Source organism: Rana temporaria, chromosome 1 (assembly GCF_905171775.1).
Source record: "Rana temporaria chromosome 1, aRanTem1.1, whole genome shotgun sequence".
Lineage (NCBI taxonomy): Eukaryota > Metazoa > Chordata > Amphibia > Anura > Ranidae > Rana > Rana temporaria.
The window spans coordinates 562,947,886-562,972,281 of NC_053489.1; the positions used below are offsets into that span (position 1 = coordinate 562,947,886).

The 24,396-nt window shown below is 41.7% G+C and overlaps 1 protein-coding gene across 20 annotated transcripts in view; it reads right to left on the reverse strand.

Moving 5' to 3' along the window:
• Positions 1-24,396, reverse strand: part of SORBS2 (sorbin and SH3 domain containing 2) — a 396,754-nt gene that overhangs the window by 313,180 nt on the left and 59,178 nt on the right. For 19 of the 20 annotated variants that reach the window (XM_040334275.1, XM_040334288.1, XM_040334284.1 and 16 more), the window contains exon 2: positions 8,242-8,400. The gene's annotated coding sequence lies outside the window, so the exon portion shown is untranslated. Of the gene's footprint in view, positions 1-8,241; positions 8,697-24,396 lie in introns of those variants that run through there. The other variant, XM_040334271.1, reaches the window with a different exon arrangement.

Below are 24,396 nucleotides of genomic sequence, written 5' to 3' on the forward strand. Positions count from 1 at the left end.
CATTCTGCCGACGTATATCGGCGTAAAGGCGGGCCTTAAGTGGTTAATAACTTTGGTTAGCCAATAAAGGATATCACTTAAACACCATCCATTCAGGTTTAAAGGAGTTGTAAACACAGACGTTTTTTTATCTTAAAAAAGGGCTGTAAACCCTCCTGTTTTTTCACCTTAACCACTTAAGACGCGGACCTTTAGGCAGCTAAAGGACCCGGACAGTTTTTGCGTTATGGCATTGAGTCACTTTAACTGACAATTGCGTGGTCGTGCAACGTGGCTCCCAAACAAAATTGGCGTCCTTTTTTTCCCACAAATAGAGCTTTCTTTTGGTGGTATTTGATCACCTCTGCGGTTTTTATTTTTTGCGCTATAAACAAAAATAGAGCAACAATTTTGAAAAAAATGCAATATTTTTTACTTTTTTCTATAATAAATATCCCCAAAAATATATAAAACATTATTTTTTTTCCTCAGTTTAGGTTGATACGTATTCTTCTACCTATTTTTGGTAAAAAAAAAAAAAAAAAAAAAGAAAAAAAAAAATCGCAATAAGCGTTTATCGATTGGTTTGCGCAAAATTTATAGCGTTTCCAAAAATGGGGATAGTTTTATTGCATTTTTATTAATTTTTTTTTTACTACTAATGGCGGCGATCAGCGATTTTTTTCATGACTGCGACATTATGGCGGACACTTCGGAAAATTTTGACACATTTTTGGGACCATTGTCATTTTCACAGCAAAAAATGCATTTAAAATGCATTGTTTACTGTGAAAATTGAAGTTGCAGTTTGGGAGTTAACCACAAGGGGGCGCTGAAGGGGTTATGTGTGACCTCATATGTGTTTACTACTGTAGGGGGGTGTGGCTGTAGGTGTGACATCATCGATTGTGATTCCCTATAAAAAGGGAACACACGATCGATGACGCCGTCACAGTGAAGAACGGGGAAGCTGTGTTTACACACAGCTCTACCCTGTTCTTCAGCTCCGGGGACCGATCGCGGGACTCCAGTGGCGATCGAGTCCCGCGGCCATGGAGCTTTGAAACCGGGTTGTGTGCACGTGCCCGCGGCGCGCACACACGAGACCCCACGGCTGGGCTTAAAGAGCCATGTACGTGGATGTGCCCAGCCGTGCCATTCTGCCGACGTATATCGTCGGTAGGGGGTCCTTAAGTGGTTAATGCATCCTATGCATTAGGTGAAAAACTTCTGACAGTCACTGGCCCCCAGCCCCCCCATTTAACTTACCTGAGCCCTGGAATGTCCCACGTCGAGGACGCGCCATCTCTCTGCCCGGGGTTCTCGGCTCTTGATTGGATAGATTGATAGCAGCGCAGCAATTGGCTCCAGCTGCTGTCAATCAAATCCAATGATGCAGGCGCCAGGGGGCGGGGGTCGAGTCCTGCATTTGACGGCTATGAACGCCAAATGCTGGACACCCCCCCCAGGAGATCTTCTCCTAGGGGGTTATCTGATGCAGGGAGGAGCCGCGAGAGCCTCCGGGGGACCCCAGAAGACGGTGTTTGGGGCCACTCTGTGCAAAACGAACTGCACAGTGGAAGTATGACATGTTTATTTTTTTAAATAGAACCTTTAGTGTCACTTTAATGCATTTTATGCATTAATATAAAAGGCCTTCTGTGTGCAGCAGCAGCTCCAGCACCCCCTAATACATACCTGAGCCCCCTCTCTATCCAGTGATGTCTATGAGTCCCTCGGTCGTCTGTCACTCTCCCTACTAATTGGCTGAGACACAGCAGCGACTGCTGTCAATTAAAGTCAGTTAGCCAATCAGGAGTGGAGGCGAACTGGGGCTCCGTGTCTTAATGGACACACGGCGCTGCAGTTCAGCTTGGATGTCCCCATAGCAAGCTGCTTGCTGTAGGGGCACTCGACAGGAGGGAGGGGCCAGGAGCGCCCAAGAGGGACCCGAGAAAAGGAGGATTTGGGCTGCTCTGTGCAAAACCATTACACAGGGCAGGTAAGTAGAACGTGTTGGAGATATATGTAAGCGGGGTGAGGGGTGCGGCGATTCACTGAGGGAGACACACGTAAAGTTCTTTGAACAAGGTAACGTTTATTACCGAGAGGCGGTAGTAGTAACAGTCTTTACAAACAAACGGCAAATGGTTCCTCTCCAGGCATGGAGGCACAGATATGCAGTACAGATACTGTAGTTCTAAGCGATGTGGCTTTCTGAGTATCACAGGCACTTCCCACTTAATGGTATATTATATACCCCAGTTCACAGTGCTTATTGGAAGAGGCTGGGAACACATTACCCATAGCAGCTGGGAGTCTTTCATCCAACCAAGGTTACCACTGCAGGACTCCGTAGGACCCCTAAACTATCCCTCACAGGCCGGAACACTCTCCCTGGCTTCTACTGTCTCTCCCTCACAAGTAGGGTCTCTGTCCCTATCTACATCCACACGTGTTCTGCCTAAAACAAGCCTGACCTTTACTATATAAAGAAACCACCCAAAGATGGTCGCCCAAATCTCTCGAGATCTCGTGCGGCCTATCAGAACACAGGGCTCCTCCAAAATGGTGTTGGAGACACTCTAGAGGCAGAAGTGTTAAACATAAATACATACAAAAACATAACAATTTGTCTGCAGTGTGAACACATATGATTACTTTACCACTCGCTCTTGCAGCACTAGACTGCCCTATCACTGACAGCTGCTTACATTTATATATATTATTATATATAAAAAAATAGCCTTTACAATCACTACAAGAAATAATGTAAAAATCAGAAAAAGCTCTAAGGGCTCATGTACACAGGAGCACACCAGCACTACAGCAGCGCTAAAAACACCAGTTTTTCACATTTAGCCACGTTTTTACATTAACACTCTCTATAATGAAAAAACGTTTTTACAGCTCCCGGAAGCAGTAAAGTGAGTGAGTTTAAATAGTAAAATACAGTACTTACAACTCAGTCTCAATGTTTAGATGTTGAATGTTAAAAGCAGCGGTGTTCTGTCAAATTAGCAAACCTGCGAGATCAGCAGGCTTGCCGCTGCTTTTAAAATTCAACATCTAACCAGTCAGACGAAGTTGTAAGTACTACTGTATTTCACTATATAAACTCACTTTACTGTTAAAAAATAAGTGTAAAAAGCAAAACTCTGGTGGGTGTAACAAGATGTCCGCTTTCCCCCTTCTCAGTGTATCCTTACTATGGAGGAGTACAGGGTGTAGCAAGATGGCAGCGACAGAACGTCACTTCCGTTACACATTCTGATGGGTCACCTAATCTGTTGGAACACAGGCAGGAGAGTGTGCTTAGCTGAGAAAACCCCTCCTCCTTCTCCTCCTCCTCTCCCCTCCTGGGATATATGACATCATTTGCCTAGGCAAGAAACCAGGAGGTAACTGAAGAAATGTAAAAACAAGTAAATATGATATACTTTCCTATCCATTTACTAATATTAGCAGCATGAGGATAATAACTAATCAATGTTGATTGGGAGAGTGAAGTTCCACTTTAGGTCAAAGTGCTTGGTATTATTACACGACCCGATTAATACAGAATTTTACAATAAATGATTACAGATGGGCGTATTCGATATAGCAGTGTAAAGGGCAATTAAGTTGAACAAAAGTAATCAATAGCAACCAATGAGTGACCGCGCATTGTCTGCTATGGTTTTATAGGGTATGTTTTCTTTGTCTGGTTGAATCAGCCCAATAGTCGCAGTGATTTTAGGGAACCTGGTGTCTCTGTACATTAGAAAGCCAATGCGCACACAGCGTCTACCAACACCGTCCTCACTGCAAGAGGATACCAAGGTGAGCAGGAGCCTATAAAAGGAAGGCATCCCAAATGAGACTCGGCGTCTCCAGTCTTAGGGAAGGACTTCACTCCATAATTTGGGATGACTTAAGTGGCTAGAGATATGAGATATCACCCACACTAAGGAATTTTTTCAAACAATCTACTAACGGGAGTAAGGATAAGACCCTTGGCATTGCCGCTGACCTGTCTTAGGATGACGGTCAGCTATTAGTACTCTGCACATCCCAAAGTACAACTATCACCAGCAAGTCCTGTGTGTTCAACTAGCAAGCAGAGCTGCAACTACTCATGACAGGGAATCATATTAAGAACAAAAGAATCCAGATTATTAGTAACTAATGCAAAAACAATGCAGCCATCTACAAAACTTTTTATTATTTCATATTTACATGCAAGGCTAGGATTACATTACTGCGGCATGTAGGGTAACCTATGCATTTCAATGCCCTGCAGAAAGGTGGGGAAAAAGAAATCGCCCTGCACCAAGCTGTATAGTGCTGCGACACCATGCAGGTTGGAGCCCATTAAAAACGAGAAAATCTTCAGGTGTCCATAGATATAGCAGGACAGACAGCCATGCAGATCAGTCTGGCATCCTCTGACAATTAAAACCCCTTTCACACTGAAGCAGTTTTTCAGGCGCTAAAGGGCTAAAAATAGCGCCTCTCCTGCAGCCCCAGTGTGAGAGCCTGAGTGCTTTCACACTGGAGCAGTTCACTTGCAGGACGTTAGAAAAAGTCCTGCAAGCAGCATCTATGGAGCGGTTTGGGAGTGCTGTATACACCGCTCCCCCACCGCCCCTCTCCACTGAAATAAATGGGCACTGCTGCCAAAGCGCCTGCAAATCGCTTTGGCAGCAGCACTTTTCAGGCACATTTAATCCCTTTTTCGGCCGCTAGCGGGGGTTAAAAGCATGAAACATGAACATGAAATATATGTTCCTTGCTAAAGAATTTTTTTATTTTTATCAAGCGGTTATGGGTAAAGTTTGGCTTAAAAAAGGAAATTCAGTCTCATTTCTGTTTGCCTCACTTCCCACCCTCTGGCACCTCTATTACTGCTGCGCAGATGTGTTGAAGGGCTCTGCCCAGCCATGGGGTCCTTTGCTGCATCTACACACACACACACCACATTTTTTTTTACCACAGTTCTATTGTTTTTATTGGACGCATGCACACAGTGGGAGTATATAACTAAAACTAGTGCACAAAGAATCTAGTGAGGCGGTGCATACCAACCAATCCGCTTCTAACTTCAGCTTGTTCAGCTGCACCAGTTTCTGTGTGCACAAGTTTTATAAATTCCCTTCCAGTGTGTTAAGTAAGTAATTAAAATTGCACTCCATTCAGATCCCTAAAATCAAAATAGAAAAACCTGCTTCTGGAGTCAGTCATGTACATAGAAGCTTGCACACATATATGCAGGTCGATTTAATGGAATAGACGCATGTAAAACGCATGCACATTATTGACCATTTTTTTTACCTCTTCCACCTATGTATATGATCAGTAATTTCATAACATCCAGGTTCATGTACTTTAAATTGTAGCTGTTACCACCAACATATTAATAGATAATGCATTTATTACCACAGTGCTGTGAGTACACTACTGGTGCTTCTATGTGGTCTATGTGGCTGCGCTTTAGGTGTTTTTCCGGTGTGGTTTGCATTTTTGATCCGCTTTTATTGCATTTTGCGGATTTATGAGAATAGGGGGAGGTGTGGATTATCATACACGTGATAAAAACGCATTAAAAACGCAAAACACTTGCATTTCTAGAGCGCCTCCATTGCAATGTATTACACGCAAAATGCAATGTGCAGCAGAAAAAAAAAAGTCTACGACCCTTTCCAAACAATGTAGCGCCATATAAACGCACAGATGTGTATTACATTTATAGGAAACCACGTTAAATGGACTATAGTCCGTTTCTGCAAAAACAAAACATGCACCAAAAACTGCATACTCTAGATGTGAATGTAGGGTACTTGCACGTCACTGAGCAACAATAGTGATCACAACAAGATTCCTAACCTGTACAGCTGACATTCATCTCTTGGAGAAGTCAGGCTAGCCAGTGTCTGCCTCAAATCATATTTATGAGACAACTGTCATCTCCTGTCTATGGGGAAGCTTCTACTACTACGCTATGCGTGTGGTATATTTGTAACAGTGTTTGCACAGAGAATTCAACGAGCTACATTGTAAACACCCCATTGGTACTGCCTGGACGAGCCTGTCCACTGAACACAGATTCAATGCAAGTTTGAATACACCCAGGAGGTGGTACAGCTGGCATCCAGGACCCCACCAATACGTTCTAGCAGTCCCCAATGAAAACAAAACGGGAAAATAAAATCCAGAAATAGCCGCGTTCAGACAATCAGCAGCCACTAAAGTCGCACATTGGGGGCGATTCAATTCTGATCTTCCAACACATTTCTGGCAGTTATAATATATATATATATATATATATATATATATATATATATATATATATATATATATACACATACATACACACACACACACACACACATATATATATATATACACACACACACACACATACATATATACGGATCCTGTGTGCCAAATTCATAAATTCATGTAATTCTCATTTGCGATACTGCTATATCGGTCATAAGGAAAGTGGAGGCAACGCAAGGCAATGGAAATGACATTATTCTCTATGGTGCTCGTTCACATCAATGCAGTGCGTTTTTGAAAAGGTGTGGGTGCATCTTTGGTGCAGTTGCAGCGTGTTTTTTGCCTCATAGAATGTAAGGGCCCGTTCACACTTGAAACTGCACATCTACTGTGCGTTTTTTTCCTTGCACAGAAACATGCATTTGATATGTGTTTTACATCTAATTGATGCGCATGTACATGCATTTAACATGCGTTTTACTACCTGCATTTGTCCTATGAAGTCACTTCTTTCTTTCCCTGGGCTTCTATGTGCACAGTGATGTGTTGCAGTGCATTTGCATGCGTTTTTGTGCGTTTGCAGTATGTAAAAATGTAGCGTGCTCTACTTTTTTTTTACTGCGCTCCACTGTACTACAATAATGTGAACTTTGCCCATAGGATCACCCTGATTTTGGACTCTCTATGCAGTTGGAGTAGAGTCCAAAATGCATCCAACTGCATCCCACTGCGTTAGGCTGGATTCACACCTATGCAGTTGTAGTGTTTTTTGCAGAATTGCGCTACAGTCCGTTTAACATGGTTTCCTATGGAACACGTTCTGTAGTACAAATCTGCAAAATGCAAAAAGCACTAAAACAGCATAGGTGTGAATCCAGCCTAAGGTGGGAAAGGGCCCTAATGGAAATGCACCAAAAAAAAAAAAAGTACATGCATTTTCTTTGTGTGTTTTTGGCAGAGATTTGTGTATAAGGCTGGATTCACACCTATGCATTTTTTGTGCGTTTTGCAGATTTGCACTACAAGAAACCACGTTAAATGGACTGTAGTCCAAATCTGCAAAATGCAACAAGCACTAAAAATGCATAGGCGTGAATCCAGCCTCCTCCAAAAAAATAAATAAATAAAAAATAAGCATGAAAAAAAAAAAAATGCGCTAAGAATTTCTAAAGTCACGCTGCAAAAAAAACGCACTAGAAAACACATCCTGCTTCAGCACTAGTGACTCAAAAAACCTAATTGTGTATTTATTGTGTTGCAGACAAAATTCTTCCGGGGCGATCTGCAACAAATTCATATACACCTTATCGCCAGTTATATGAATCGGACGTGTCATTTGTCGTAAACAGATTTCTAATAAAGTATCTACAACTCTCTTTATAGATTTCTCAGCTTGTGTGTACATAACCAAAATATTTACTACCTGTATCACACGTATACTACAACACTACACACACACGGAAAGCTGTAGCTGTGCACATAGATTACCAATACAGGTGAGACCAACAAAGTCTTCTCGGTGGCTGTACACCTTGATCTATAACTAATCTGACTACATGAAAGACCAGATTACCTACATGACAGTCTGTCAAAGTTTAGACAGCCGTGAAAATAAAAATAAAACTCAACAACTCCAGCCCAAGCTGAAATCCTGCACAAAGTGATCCCAGCACAGCGTTGGCAGGTGTGCTGACAATCACAGAGGACGAAACCTTGATTTATTTTGACCTATTCCTCAAACTTTTTTCAGGATCTATGACACTGACAGTGCTGGTGTTGCTCGGTGTAGCGTCTAATGTGACACACAAGTCAGGCATTTACTTCCAATGATAACATTCATCCTGTTAGGGCTTAGCACTAAGCCTCCCTTGGCTAAACTATCAGGGAAAAGAGCTGTGATCATTAGCTCCTGTTAATGATCACAGTAAAGGAACAGTACACTAAAAAAACAACAGTGAGCGGCGTGATGGCCACATAGACAGGTGAGGTGACAGTACATACCAGACAGGTGTGTGCAGGGCTCCAGGACAAGTGCAGGGCTCCAGGACAAGTGCAGGGCTCCAGGTACAAGCTGTTGCTCCTCTCCCCTGCAGTTGGTGTTTATTTAAACCAGGACTTTCAGCTGTAGCAGTTTCGGTTTTGGCCAGATCCAGAATAAGCCTACAAGGAGCAGGAAGAGAGACACAGGCAGTCAGTGAAGAGGCAGGAATTTCAGCTGCTACTGTTCTCAGAGCATTGAGCTATTTCCAGCCAAAGCAGACGGGTTTGTCTGCAATCAGCCAGTGCATACAGAGACCTCCCTTTCTTCCTCTCCAGGGGCCACCTATCACACGGGCCCTTCACCAGCACATTAATACTGAAGGTGCGTGCCAGTCGGGGTCACTTTTCAGGACAAGGCGATGACATAGAGGGACACTAGCTGATAGCAGCAAAGGACGGTGTCGGGTAGAAGTGACACAAATCCATGGAGGCATAGTGATGGGGAGAACTTTACTACAAGTATTATCACCAGTCCTCCTCTATACATATCTTACATGTACATTTGGCACTGGACCAGTTTCCCATTATAGTGCAATAAAGATTCCTCTGAGCCCCCAGTGAGGGGCGCTACATGTAAAGCAACGCCAACCACGGCACTGGCCATACCCGATTAGATTTTCATTGGAACGTTTATACGAAATTCTGAAAGATCATTCACACTTGTGCGACTTGTCATGCAACTTGGGACTGCCCTTGGGACTTCTTTCCAATGAGTACCATTCATATCTATGCGACTTCAAGTGGCAGCCCCTGTACTACTTTGGTCCGACTTTGATGCGACTTGAAGATTACACATGCAGATTGCTTCAAATCGCATCAAAGTCGTGGCAAAGTAGCACGGTCGCACATCTTAAAGCGGAGGTCTGCCCAAAAAAATTAAATTAAATTAAAAGCCAGTAGCTACACATACTGGGCCAGATTCACAGAGAATTGCGTTACGCTATTTCCCATTCCCATTTACGTTACACCGCCGCAAGTTTACAGCGCAAGTGCCTGATTCACAAAGCACTTACCTGTAAACTTGCGGCGGCGTAGCGTAAATCCGCCCGGCGCAAGCCCGCCTAATTCAAATGGGGCGGGGACCATTTAAATTAGGCGCGTTCCCGCGCCGAACGTACTGCGCATGCTCCGTCCCTAAAATTTCCCGACGTGCATTGCACTAAATGACGTCGCAAGGACGTCATTGGTTTCGACGTTACCGTAAATGGCGTCCAGCGGCATTCACGGACGACTTATGCAGACGACGTGAATTTAAAAAATTCGACGCGGGAACGACAGCCATACTTAACATTGGTTAGACCACCTAGAGGGCATGCTTAGTTTTACGCGAAGCATTTCTACGGAAACAACGTAAATTTAGATCGACGGACAAAGCGGACGTTCGTGAATCGACGTAACTAGTCATTTGCATATTCCACGCCGACCGCAATGGAATCGCCACCTAGCGGCCGGCCTAGAATTCCAGCCTAAGATCCGACGGCGTAAGTCACTTACACCTGTCGGATTTTAGGGCTATCTTTGCGTAACTGATTCTCTGAATCAGGCGCATAGATACGACAATCGTATCTCAGAGATACGACGGCGTATCAGGAGATACGCCGTCGTATCTCTTTTGTGAATCTGGCCCACTGCTTTTAATATTAGGACACTTACCTGTCCTGGAGTGTCAGCACCACAATCAGCTGTCGGGTGCTGCTGCCGCCATTGCCTTACAGCTTCACGGAACCCTACTGCGCATGCGCAAGGCCCCACTTCTCTCTCCTACTGTCCCAGCGACGGGGGTGGTGGGAGGAGGGAGACCCGCGGTGACATCATGGGCCACGGCGTGGACTCCTGGAAGTGGAAACAGGATACCTGTAAAAGACAGGTATGCGTTCTCCCTCCCCCCGAAAGGGGGAGAGGAGACAAATGAGCGGGAGTTCCACTATTTTATTCACTCCGCTTTAATATATAGGTTCACACACAATTTTTTATTTTTTTTTAACCACTTCAGACTTCACCAGAACTAGAGACTTGCTCATGGTTTGTTTACTTCAATCGTCTCTGCAACGATTTAGCATCATTTGTGGTTTTCTATTTTTATTTTCCATTTTATTTTATTTCTCCGAAAAATTAAAAACCATATCGCCTTCGTTAATCCAGCCCAGGCCAGCTAAAGACGCATCCTTTTGCTCGATTATTTAGGAAGTCTCCACGATAGATCCCCCCCCCCCCCCCCACACACTATTTTTTAGCAATACAGATGGTGTGGGCAGGCTGGTGTTTATATTAGTAATTAATAAAAAAAATTATAAATTTTTTGAGCGCCCCCATTAATATATTACTATATATTATTTTTTTTTCACTCCGCTTTAAGGCTACGTTTCCACTATTGCGCCCCCAAAGCCACGCAAATTAAGGTGCAACTTTAATGCAACTTTTTAGTGCAGCTTTGATCCAACTTTACAGTCTCTGGATCAAAGTTGCATCAAAAGTCACATCAAATTAGTGCAGGAATCTTTTCAAAGTCGCTGCAACTTTAAAGTTGCATAGATGGAAATGGTTACCATTGAAATCAATGGGCTGTGACTTATCATGCTAATTTATGTGTCTAAAGTCGCATGACAAGTCGCACTAGTGTAAATGGAGCCTTAATGACAATTGCACAGTCGTGCGACACTGTACCCAAATAAAATTGATGTCCTTTTTCATCTGTATTTTTTTCTTTCTCAATTCAATTCTTTTTTTTTTTATTTGTTGACATTGAATACATTACAGACAGATAATACAAGTAACATTCCACATAACAAAACAACATACCCCCCCCCCCCCCCCCAAGAAAAAAAAACAAAAAAAAAACAAAACAGTTAATCTAGGTGATGGAGGGAGAGCAACAAGAGGCAAAGGCCGAAGGATATTATCTCAGGCCTCTTCAGGGATAGGGCCATATCTTGTTCCCACCCAGCCCTGGAGCGAATGGGAAGATTAATGGGGAACTTATCTAACAGCGCCCAGCGCCCTATATGTCAGAGGTAAGACCCTTGGGTGACCTTGCTTGTACTATCTTATCAAATACAGGAGTGGAAGAAAAGAATATCTCAGCTGAAGAAAATTGAGCGTGTAGAGCTTTCTGATCTGTATTTGATCGACTCTGAGTTTTTTATTTTTTGCGCTTTAAACGCAGACGATTTAGAAAAAACAACAACACAATCTACTCTTCTTTAACCACTGTAGCTTCGTAATTTTTACCCCCCTCCCCCATATGACCAGGCCATTTTTTGCAATACAGCACCGGAAGATTTACCCCCCTTCATGACCAGGCCATTTTTTGAGATACGGTATTGCGTTATTTTAACTGACAATTGCGCTGTCATGCAACCCTCTACCCAAATAAAATTAATATCCTTTTTTTCCCCACAAATAGAGCTTTCTGATCTGTATTTGATCAACTCTGCGTTTTTTTAATTGTATTTCTTGCGGGAAAAAAAAACAATGATTTTGGAAAACATTATTTACTTTTTCCTATAAAACATATCCATTAAAAAAAATGTATACAATCTAATTTCTTCATCAATTTAGGCGAATATGTATTCTGCCACATCCCAGTAAGGCTTTAGACCAATGCATTTTTTCATGCTTTTTGCAGAAACGCAGGACTTTTATTTACATGTGTTCCTATGGAACACATTCACATCAATACATTTTTGTGCCTCTGTGTTTTTGGAGAGGGTCTGGGACTTTTTTTAAATGCAAAACTGTTTTTTTTTTTGCATTTTTGGTTCAATAGAATTCAATGGAGAAGCTGCAGAAAAGCATGCAGTGCGTTTTTACTGGGATTTTGCGTTTTCATTTGCCCAACAAATTTGCCATAACATTTATTATTGTCGGCAAAATTGCGGCCAAGAACTGCAAAAAAAACAGCAAAAAGCTCTGCAGGAATGCTCAAAAGCAAACTGAATAGATGTGAATGGAGCCAAAGCATATATTGGACTGGTTTGCGCAAAAGTTATAGCGCCTACAAACTATGGGATATTTTTATTTATTTATTTTCACTGGTGATGGAGGCGATCAACAACTTCTAGCAGGACTACGATATTGTGGTGGATAAATCAGACACCTAACTGACACTTTTGTCACTTTTTTGGGAACCAGTGAAACTAATACATTAATCAGTGTTAAAAAATATGCACTGTCACTGTGCTAATGACACTGGCTGGGAAGGGAGGTAATTTAAGTGAGAGGACGTGCTCTCTGGACCGCCTCTCCAACCCAGGAGGACACCTGTGGAAGTGTCTCCACGAAAGTAGTCTGGAATTGAGGCCTACCTATGCCTGGGAAGAGCGCCATTGAGGAGGAGAGACAGAACCTCTAACAGAGAATCGGACGGGCTTCCAGTATCCCTGCGACCTGTCTGAGAACCGGAGGCTGCCGTCTAGCAAGACTGTGATCGGAGATCGCGTACGGAGTGTCACGGAAGGACAAGGCCTGAACTGGTTGGGTGAGACGGGCACTTGCCCAAGACCTACTGACTGTGTTGTTGGAGGGTGGATCGTCCACATTGGCCAGCGTAATTTCACTATTTGGGGCTCTTTTGCCAGTTTATTTATTACCACATTGGATTACAAATTACCCCTTGCGCGCCAACGCATGCCTACGTATCAATGCATGGACTCTTGGGATAATTTGAACCGAGGTTTGGTCTGATCAACCAAACCACATTAGTTAGGTATACCACTTAAAGCGGAGTTCCAGCCACAATTTCACTTTCTAAATATAAATACCCCTGTAATACACAAGCTTAATGTATTCTAGTAAAGTTAGTCTGTAAACTAAGGTCCGTTTTGTTAGGTTGTTACAGCATTTAGACACTTTATAAAATAGAAATTGACTGGGGCCATCTTAAGTGTGGGCATCATGAAGCCAGACTGTATGACTTCCTAGATTTCAGCCTTGCAGATCTAGCACATGCTCAGTGCTGCACAAGCAGTGTCAGATCAGGTTTCAGCACCTGTGCTGTCCAAGTCACATGATTCTTTGAGACTGGGAAGTTACACCCACTACATTCCCAGGAGTCTGTGCGGTGTAGGTTAGGAAGCTTAAGCACCTAGGTGCAGGAAGTGGGAAGATTAACTATTCTGCCTAGCAACAACACTTTGAAGGCATCTAAAAAAAAAATATTTTTTCGTAAAAGGACTAATGAATTTTTTTTAAAACTACTGATGTAATGTTATATTTATGGGTGGAACTCCACTTTAACCACTTGACCACTGGGCACTTAAACCCCCTTAATAACCAGAGTAATCTTCAGCTTTCGGTGCTCTCACAATTTGAATGACAATTACTCAGTCATACAACATTGTACCCAAATTAAATTGTTGTCCGTTTTTTCACACAAATAGAGCTTTCTTTTGGTGGTATTTAATCACCGACTGAAAATTCTGTAAAAAAAAAAAAAAATGAATTTTTCTTTGTTTCTGTTATAAAATTTAGCAAATTAGTATTTTTTCTTCATAAATTTAGGCCAAAGTTTATACTGCTACATATCTTTGGTAAAAATAAGTACAACTTGGTGTATATTATTTGGTCTTTGTGAAAGTTATAGAATCCACAAGCTATGGTGCCAATATCTGAAAATGTATCATACCTGAAGTACTGACGGCCTATCTCATTTCTTGAGACCCTAACATGCCAGAAAAGAACAAATACCCCCCAAATGACCCCTTTTTGGAAATTAGACATTCCAAGGTATTTAGAAAGAGGCATTGTGAGTTTTTTGAAGTTGTAATTTTTTCCCACAGTTCTTTGCAACCACAGAGGTGATCAAATACCACCAAAAGATAGCTCTATTTGTGGGGAAAAAAGGACGCCAATTTTGTTTGGGAGCCACGTCGCACGACCGCGCAATTCTCTGTTAAAGCGACGCAGTGCCGAATCGCAAAACCTGGCCTGGGCATTTAGCTGCCTAAAGGTCCGGGGCTTAAGTGGTTAAACAATGCTCAATTGGTACTAATGGGCACAAAGTGTGCCAAGAAAATATCCCCTGAACCATTACACCACCACCACCACCAGCCTGAACCATTGATACAAGGCAGGATGGATCCATGCTTTCATGGTGTTTACACCAAATTCTGACCCTACCAGCTGAAATCAAGACTCATCAGACCAGGCAACATTTTTCCAATCTTCTATTGTCCAATTTTGATGAGCCTGTGTGAATTGTAGCCTCAGGCTCCTGTTCTTAGCTGACAGGAGTGGCACCCAGTGTGGTCTTCTGCTTCTGTAGCTCATCTGCTTCAAGGATCGATGTGTTGTGCTTCAGAGATGGTATTCTGCATACCTTGGTTGTAATGAGCGGTTATTTGAGTTACTGTTGCCTTTCTATCATCTCAAAACCAGTCTGCCCATTCTCCTCTGACATCAGCAAGGCATTTTCGTCCACACAACTGTCGCTCACTAGATATTTTCTCTTTTTTGGCCCATAATCTGTAAACTCTAGAGATGGTTGTGCGTGAAAATCCCAGTAGATCATCAGTTTTTGAAATACTCAGACCAGCCCGTCTTGCAACAACAACCATGCCATGCTCAAAGTCACTTAAACCCCCATTCTAATGCCTGGGTTGGTCTTCAGCAAGTCATCTTCACCAGGTCTAGATGCCTAAATGCATTGAGTTGCTGCCATGTGATTGGCTGATTAGCAATTTATGTTACCAAGCTATTGAACAGGTGTACCTAATAAAGTGGCTGGTGAGTGTATTTTGTTTCGGATATGATCTATCGGATCAATAAAATGTGCAATGTAGTGCAAAACCCTCCATTCAAACAAAATTGGGTAAAGCCACACAATCCACAGCTACTGGTAAAAAACTGTAGTGTGGATTTACACAGGGCTGGTCGCTGACATTAGAAAATTATTAGCAGATCTGACACTTTTCCATCTCTTCATTACCCAAGCATTGGAATCTGTCTAAAAATGGCTCGTCTAATTATATAAAGTCACCTGGACTACGCCTACAAGGACGATTCAATCTTTTTGCTATTGAGAGACTTAACCTTTTGTTACCCATTATCTGTTTAGCAGAGCATTGGTTTTAATGTGCTGCATATAATATAACTGTCTGCCAAGCAGGTAATCAGTAGCAAAGTGATTTAATTGCCTATGGAGCCCTGGGCTTTGATTCCTATACAAATATTGTAGAAGAATTTAGAAATTTCGACATAAATGTAACACCCCCGCTCCCCCCTTTTTTTTTGCTCCAATATCGAAGCAATATACTGATTTTCCACCTGATGTTGCCTCTATAAAAATGTTTTATGGACTATCAAATTCGCAACCTTTGGAACTGACTGTTTTCAATGCATAGCGGCAATTTATGTTAGGAGGACCCAGCAGAACATTACTCATGGTAGAAGGTTACTGTTGTATGCTGCCTAAATATGTTCTAAAGGTTTTTGTATACATATGTATTTTCCGAATGTTTTTCAGGAAGAAGGTTACTTGCTGCTATTTGGTAATGTGAAGTTCATTGACGTATACTTGTGTTCATTTCAAACATCCAGGAAATTGAGTACTGTCCGTGATACTTTTTTTATTTACAATAACATACAATTTTAATGCAAATAAAAAGTATCACAGACAGTACTCAATTTTCTCTATCACAATTGCACTAATACGGCTACAATCACGTCAATCATCCAGGAGAAGCTGTGTTCGTTATTGGATGTGTCCACTTTACACTTTATCAAGGGGCTTTACAGAAATTAAGGCCCGGATTCACGTAGAATGGCGTATCTTTGTGCGGGCGTAACGTATCCTATTTACGTTATGCCTCCGCAACTTTTACAGGCAAGTGCCGTATTCTCAAACTAAAGTTGCGGCGGCGTAGCGTAAATAGGCCGACGTAAGCCTGCCTAATTCAAATTGTGAAGAGATGGGCGTGTGTTATGTAAATTAACCATGACCCGACGTAATTGACGTTTTTAACGAACGGCACATGCGCCGTCCATGGACATATCCCAGTGTGCATTGCTCCAAAGTACTCCGCAAGGCCGTATTGGTTTCGACGTGAACGTAAATTACGTCCAGCCCCATTCACGGATGACTTACGCAAACGACGTAAAATTTTCAAATTTCGTCGCGGGAATGACGGCCATACTTAACATTGGTACGCCGCATCTACGCCTCATATAGCAGGGGTAACTTTACGCCGGGAAAAGCCTAACGTAAAACGGCGTATCTGTACTGTGTCGGCCAAGCCTACGTTCGTGAATTTGCGTATTTAGCTGATTTACATATTTCTAGGCGTAAATCAGCGTACACGCCCCTAGTGGCCAGCATAAATATGCAGTTAAGATCCGACGGCGTAAGAGACTTACGCCGGTCGGATCTAATACAAATCTCCTTTGAGAATCTGGGCCTATGAGGCTAAACAGACAGTTTAGTTTTTGTTGCTCATTCACACAAGAGAGTGATCAACCTCCCATAATGCTGTGATTTAACGCAGAAATTATTAACATATATTGTCTGCATTGATCTGAATAGGAGTAGGAGATAAATTGCTTAACTGTTGCCCATTTAGTAGATTCAGGTTTGCTCCTGTGAGGTTAAAGTTTGTATGTTTAAAAAGATTGCATAGCAATCCGGCAAGTGAAAGTATATGTACTTTAATAGGAAAAAAACAAGTATAATAAGCTTTTTCTTGTGCTGGTTTAAGGTTTTGCATTGATTTAAAACAGAAAATACTGCAAATGACCATTAGATGGCAATAAGCATCATTCCTATGTCAGCACCCACTGGTGGGTAAATGTGGTATTTTCTAAATCAATGAAAAACATTAAGGCTGGGTACACACCGCAGCATGGAGCTTGATCACAGCAGGGGTCTGGTGCTCCTGTGTAATTCGCACTGGAGCCGCTCCGGAGTAGTGTTGAGCAGAATATGCCATATTCGATTTCGCGATATATCTCGAATATATATTCGAATATTCGAGATATATTCGCTAAATTCGAATATTCGTGATATTTTATCGAAAGTAAATGATTGCGATTTTTCGCTATTGCGAATGCGAAAATAATTGCGATTTTTTGATAACTGCGGTAGGAGCACTCTGATTGGCTCAGAATATTCGTGATATTTTATCGAAATATCGCAACATGCGAATGCGATATTTATTGCGCAATTTCGAGAAATGCTGGAGGAGCGCTCTGATTGGCTCAGAATATTCGTGATATTTTATCGAAATATCGCAACATGCGAATGCGATATTTATTGCGCAATTTCGAGAAATGCTGGAGGAGCGCTCTGATTGGCTCAGAATATTCGTGATATTTTATCGAAATATCGCAACATGCGAATGCGATATTTATTGCGCAATTTCGAGAAATGCTGTAGGAGCACTCTGATTGGCTCAGAATATTCGTGATATTTTACAATACAAAATAATTGCGAATATTCGGCAAATGCAGAAGGAGCACTCTGATTGGCTCAGAATATTCTTGATATTTTACAATACAAAATAATTGCGAATATTCGGCAAATGCGGAAGGAGCACTCTGATTGGCTCAGAATATTCTTGATATTTTACAATAGAAAATAAAAAGTGTTTTGCATTGGTGGTGATTCTTTACTCTATCCATCTGTCACAGCCGTTTGTCAATCAAACACCTTGAAGATTGAACACGTTCATGCTGCATGCTTTGGACTTTTTTTCACTTCACATATCAAAGACATTTTTATGAAAGATTATTTTTCTATTATTGGGACTATATTTCTTTATATATTTGTTTCACTGTGTATTTCACAAGTTATTTGCGCTTGCTTATTTTATAATTTGCCCACATGTCTTGTCACTAGACATATTTTTTATTCTTGTAGAGCGACTCCATTTTCTGTCTTGTATTAATTTATGTTGTATAACATTTTTGAGTTGCTGCTGTATTCTCCCCTTTTTTTAAGGTATGCGCAATTTTTTCCTTCTTACAAAAAAAAATAATATCAAACATACAAATATTCATAACATACACATACACATACACAAAGCCCCCCCCTTTTGCATCAGAGACAATCAGAGTTCTCCTACCACAGTTATCGAAAATTCGCAATCATTTTCGCATTCGCAATAGCGAAAAATCGCAATTTTTTTTTTCAATTTGGCAACATAATAGGATCGCCTCAGCTTAGCTACTCGGCCCAGGGTCTCTAATCATACCAGCAATGCTTTTAGACGTCGATAGGATGTGATCTGTTTTAAAAATCAAATTGAAAAAATGCGAATATTCGGAATTGCGAATATTCACCGCGAAATTCGAAATATAGCGCGATTTCTCGAATATGCTATATTCGAGTCGAATATTCGCAATGCGAATATTCGTGAGCAACACTACTCCGGAGATGTGTGAACCGGCTCCATAGAGAGCCAGTCACAATCTCCTGACATGCAAACTGGATGCGGGGAAAACCACATCCAATTCGCAATAGTGTGAACCTAGCCTTAAAGCGGTTGTATAGCTGCCAATTTTTATTATTTCTTAACCTGTAAGGCAAAAGGCATAAGGAGCTAGTATGCACCACATACTAGCTCATTATGAAATACTTACCTTAGAACGAGGAGTCGCAGGTGATCCCGGTTCACGCCGAAGGAGCGGACATTTTCCCTCGCCGTGTTTTCCGGGTATCGCAGCTCCAGCGCTGTGAGTGGCCAGAGCCGCGATGTCGTCACTCCTACACATCCGCCCGGGAGACTTCTTTCTGGCAAGATCCGGCGTCTGTCGAATTTTCAGCCGAGAATCTCTGGAGCTTATAGGTTGCGCGGCGCAATAGCTGTTTTGCTCCCGCGTAGCGAATGCCCCTGATTCAGGAACATCGCTACGCGGACTGCAGCCTAGGATATGACAGGCATAAGCCTCCTTATGCCTTCATATCTCAGGCTGCATTCTTGCATACTACCACCGATTCACAAAAGTTGCGCGGGCCCTGCGCACGCAAGGTACGGAGTTTCCGTACGGCGACTTTAGCGTAAGGCTGCCCCTTCTCATAGTAGGGGCAGCCAATGCTAAAGTATAGCCGCCCTTCCCGCTCGTGAAATTTAAATTTCACGTCGTTTACGTAAGTGATTCGTGAATGGCGCTGGACGCCATTCACGTTCACTTAGAAGCAAATGACGTCCTTGCGACGTCATTTGCCGCAATGCACGTCGGGAAAGTTTCCCGACGGAGCATGCGCTGTTCGCTCGGCGCGGGAGCGCGCCTAATTTAAATGATTCCCGCCCCCGGCGGGATCATTTACATTAGGCGCCCCTACGCAGGGCTAATTAGCATAGCGCCCGGCGCAATTTACGGAGCTACTGCTCCGTGAATCGCGGGCAAATCCAAATATTTGCGTGGGCGCAGAGCAAAATCTTTGCCCTTTGCCCACGCAAATATTGCGCGGCTCTACCTGAATCTGGGCCATTGTCTCATTGCAAAACCACATTATTATATGATTTGTAGCTTTCAGAAGACTGGGGGCCACTTCATTTTATCTCACCTAAATTTTAGCAAATCTGTCCCTTTGTGAGCAACTCCAAAAGCTACTAAAATGCTCTCCATATTGTTTTCTCCAAGGGAAGATTACATGAAACCTCAGCTAAACCCAGCACATGCATGCATTACCGCAATGTACTACATCGCACTGGGAATGTGAGTTGCAGCGTGTTTCTATTCATTCTGAAAGGCAGCCCAGTGCACACAATTGCTCCTGCACTTCCATGCACCACAATACAGGTCATTCTCAAAAAATTAGCATATTGTGATAAAGTTCATTATTTTCTGTAATGTACTGATAAACATTAGACTTTCATATATTTTAGATTCATTACACACAACTGAAGTAGTTCAAGCCTTTTATTGTTTTAATATTGATGATTTTGGCATACAGCTCATGAAAACCCCAAATTCCTATCTAAAAAAATTAGCATATCATGAAAAGTTTCTCTAAACGAGCTCTTAACCTAATCATCTGAATCAACTAATTAACTCTAAACACCTGCAAAAGATTCCTGAGGCTTTTAAAAACTCCCAGCCTGGTTCATTACTCCAAACCGCAATCATGGGTGAGACTGCCGACCTGACTGCTGTCCAGAAGGCCATCATTGACACCCTCAAGCAAGAGGGTAAGACACAGAAAGAAATTTCTGAATGAATAGGCTGTTCCCAGAGTGCTGTATCAAGGCACCACGGTGGGAAGTCTGTGGGAAGGAAAAAGTGTGGCAGAAAACGCTGCACAACGAGAAGAGGTGACTGGACCCTGAGGAAGATTGTGGAGAAGGACCGATTCCAGACCTTGGGGGACCTGCGGAAGCAGTGGACCGAGTCTGGAGTAGAAACATCCAGAGCCACCGTGTACAGGCGTGTGCAGGAAATTGGCTACAGGTGCCGCATTTCCCAGGTCAAGCCACTTTTGAACCAGAAACAGCGGCAGAAGCGCCTGACCTGGGCTACAGAGAAGCAACACTGGACTGTTGCTCAGTGGTCCAAAGTACTTTTTTCAGATGAAAGCAAATTTTGCATGTCATTTAGTAATCAAGGTGCCAGAGTCTGGAGGAAGACTGGGGAGAGGGAAATGCCAAAATGCCTGAAGTCCATTGTCAAGTACCCACAGTCAGTGATGGTCTGGGGTGCCATGTCAACTGCTGGTGTTGGTCCACTGTGTTTTATCAAGGGCAGGGTAAATGCAGCTAGCTATCAGGAGATTTTGGAGCACTTCATGCTTCCATCTGCTGAAAAGCTTTATGGAGATGAAGATTTCATTTTTCAGCACGACCTGGCACCTGCTCACAGTGCCAAAACCACTGGTAAATGGTTTACTGACCATGGTATTACTGTGCTCAATTGGCCTGCCAACTCTCCTGACCTGAACCCCATAGAGAATCTGTGGGATATTGAGAAGAGAAAGTTGAGAGACGCAACACCCAACACTCTGGATGAGCTTAAGGCCGCTACCGAAGCATCCTGGGCCTCCATAACACCTCAGCAGTGCCACAGGCTGATTGCCTCCATGCCACGCCGCATTGAAGCAGTCATTTCTGCAAAAGGATTCCCGACCAAGTATTGAGTGCATAACTGAACATAATTATTTGAAGGTTGACTTTTTTTTTATTAAAAACACTTTTCTTTTATTGGTCGGATGAAATATGCTAATTTTTTTAGATAGGAATTTGGGGTTTTCATGAGCTGTATGCCAAAATCATCAATATTAAAACAATAAAAAGGCTTGAACTACTTCAGTTGTGTGTAATGAATCTAAAATATATGAAAGTCTAATGTTTATCAGTACATTACAGAAAATAATGAACTTTATCACAATATGCAAATTTTTTGAGAATGACCTGTATATAAATCTGCATGTGTTGCATTGTGTTGTCCAAAATAATTGCAGGTATTGTTTTTCATTCAATGCGGCTTTCAAGGTCCCACTGAAAGTGCTGCCTTAACACACTTTAATGAGCAACATAAATGTGTGAAGGGAGCCTTAAGACCTCACACCTATGTGTTGTGGTAAAGGGTGGGAAAAGTAAAATGCATGCCAGCTCACCTTCTAAATAAATAGTACAGGTGGCACTAAGAGACTAGATGCAAACATTGCACTTCCACACAGGGCCGCCATCAGGAATTATGGGGCCCCTTACACAGCTTCAGGCATGGGCCCCCTGGAGCAGAGAACCGGAGGGGGGTGCCTGAAATTGAGAAGCGGCGGGGGGTCCTTTACAAAAAAAAAAAAGAAGAAATAAAGAAAATTATATATATAAAAAAAGGGGGGTAGCCATCCTGGGCCCTGGGGACCTCTGGGCCCAATAATAATAATAATAATAATAATAATAATAATAATAAAAAAACACATTATATATATATATATATATATATATATATATATATATATATATATATACACACACACATACATACATACATACATACATTATTATTTTTTTATATAAAAAGAAATTACAAAAAAAAGGGGGGTTGCCATCCGGGACCTTTAATAAAAAATAAACATTTATATATAATTAAAAAAAAAGGGGGGGGGGGTTTGCCACATGGGGCCCTGGGGACCTCTGAGCCCTTTAATAATAATAATAATAATAATAATAAAAAAAAAACACATTATATATATATATATATATATATATATATATATACACATACATACATACATACACACACACACACTTTATTATTTTTTTATATAAAAAGAAATTACAAAAAAAAGGGGGGTTGCCATCCGGGACCTTTAATAAAAAATAAACATTTATATATAATTTAAAAAAAAGGGGGGGGGGGGTTTGCCACATGGGGCCCTGGGGACCTCTGAGCCCTTTAATAATAATAAAAAAAAAAATATATATAAAGAAAAAAGATAAAATATTTATATATAAAAAAAATGTATATAAAAAAAGGGGGGTTGTCATCGGGGGGCCCTGGGGGCCTTCGAGCCCATGGGGACCTCCAGACCTAAAAAAAAAAAAAAAAATTGGCCCTTTAATAAAAAATAAAATAAAACTATATTAAAAAATATATATATATATATATATATATATATATATATATATATATATATATATATATATATATATATATATATATATATATATATATATATATTGCTATAAAAAAAAAAAAAAAGGGGGGGGGGGTTGCCATCCGGGCCCCTTACAGGTGTACTGCCTGTACCCCCCTGATGGCGGTCCTGCGTCCACAATTGACCGCCTTGTTTTTTTGTATTTCAGTATGTTGCTATTAGCAATCAAAGGGTTACCTGGACTTGGGGTGGGAACATGCTAAATTTTTCTGCACAACTGCGGTATGCACCCACGCAAAACACGAGGTTCTGAAGAAGCTCAAAGAAAACCAGTACTATAATGACAAATCTCCTTGGCCCCCACTTCTACGCTGGACATTTCCATTTCCATTCTATTCTATTGTAGCCATTAACATCTGAGCAATGTGCTGTCACTCAACACTCAGAAAAAATACCGGAGGCTTCTTTGGGGCATGATCGTGCATTTTAGGCCTCAATAGACTTCATTGGGATCACCTAAAAAATCGTTTGGCCCCTTTCACACATGCGGACTGATCGTTTCATCGGTTCAGTCAAGGAAAAAAATGGATGAAGTTTCCATCAGTTTTTCTAGATTGTAAGCTCCTTGAGGGCAGGGACCGATGTGAATGTACAATATAGATGTGTAAAAGTTCTATATAAGTTCTATATAAGTACCTGTAATAAATAAAATAATTGTAGCCATGAAGTGTTTCTATTGTAGGTTATAATGTCCACCTCATGGTCTGGCATATTCACACACTAACATAAAGGAGAAGTACAACTGGAGTAATGTTTATTTTCTTACAATCCAGATGATGGGATTTTTTTTTTTTTAAGTATCTTTGTTTTCCTCTAGAGACTTCTTTATACTCCACATGGATGCTAAACACGTACGTGCCTTGTTTTTCTTCAGCCCATTGCATGGCAATGCATGTGTTCTTTATTGCATGCCTTTTACTGAGATGTAGCATGTTGTCTATACAGATTGAGGTGACAAAGATAATTGGAATAGCACCAATGCATAAACATTACAAGCCATTGTACCAAATGTTTTTACAATTGTGAATGCAGCCTTGTAACGGTAGATTAATATCTAATCTTTGTATCAAGTCATTAGTTTGGATTACACTAAAATAGAATTCACAGAGAAACAGTTTTGCCTACTACAGACTGCCATTCTCTGTAATCTTTCATCTGTTACCAGTTAAGTAAATGTTACTTTTCATTCCTTTTATGTCTAGGCTCACACTATGCTGGTTTCCCAGCAGCTGCGTTTGCGCTGGCACAGAAGGCCATTCATTTGAATAGGCTGCTGTACCTACAGAAAACACAGGAAAAGGTCCCTGCACCTTTTCCAAAAACACAGCCGCAGGCAGGGGCGGACTGACCATTCGGGCACTGCCCGAGGGCCCCATGCCACTATGGGGGCCCCCATCAGGGTTGCCAGCCTCAGTAAAACCAGGGACAGTATGTCAAAATCTGTGTTTTTTTTTTTTTTAATCCAAAAGATCATAGCTGCCGCCTCTCCAGTACCTTTTCATTGTGTGTATGTGTATTCTGTGTGT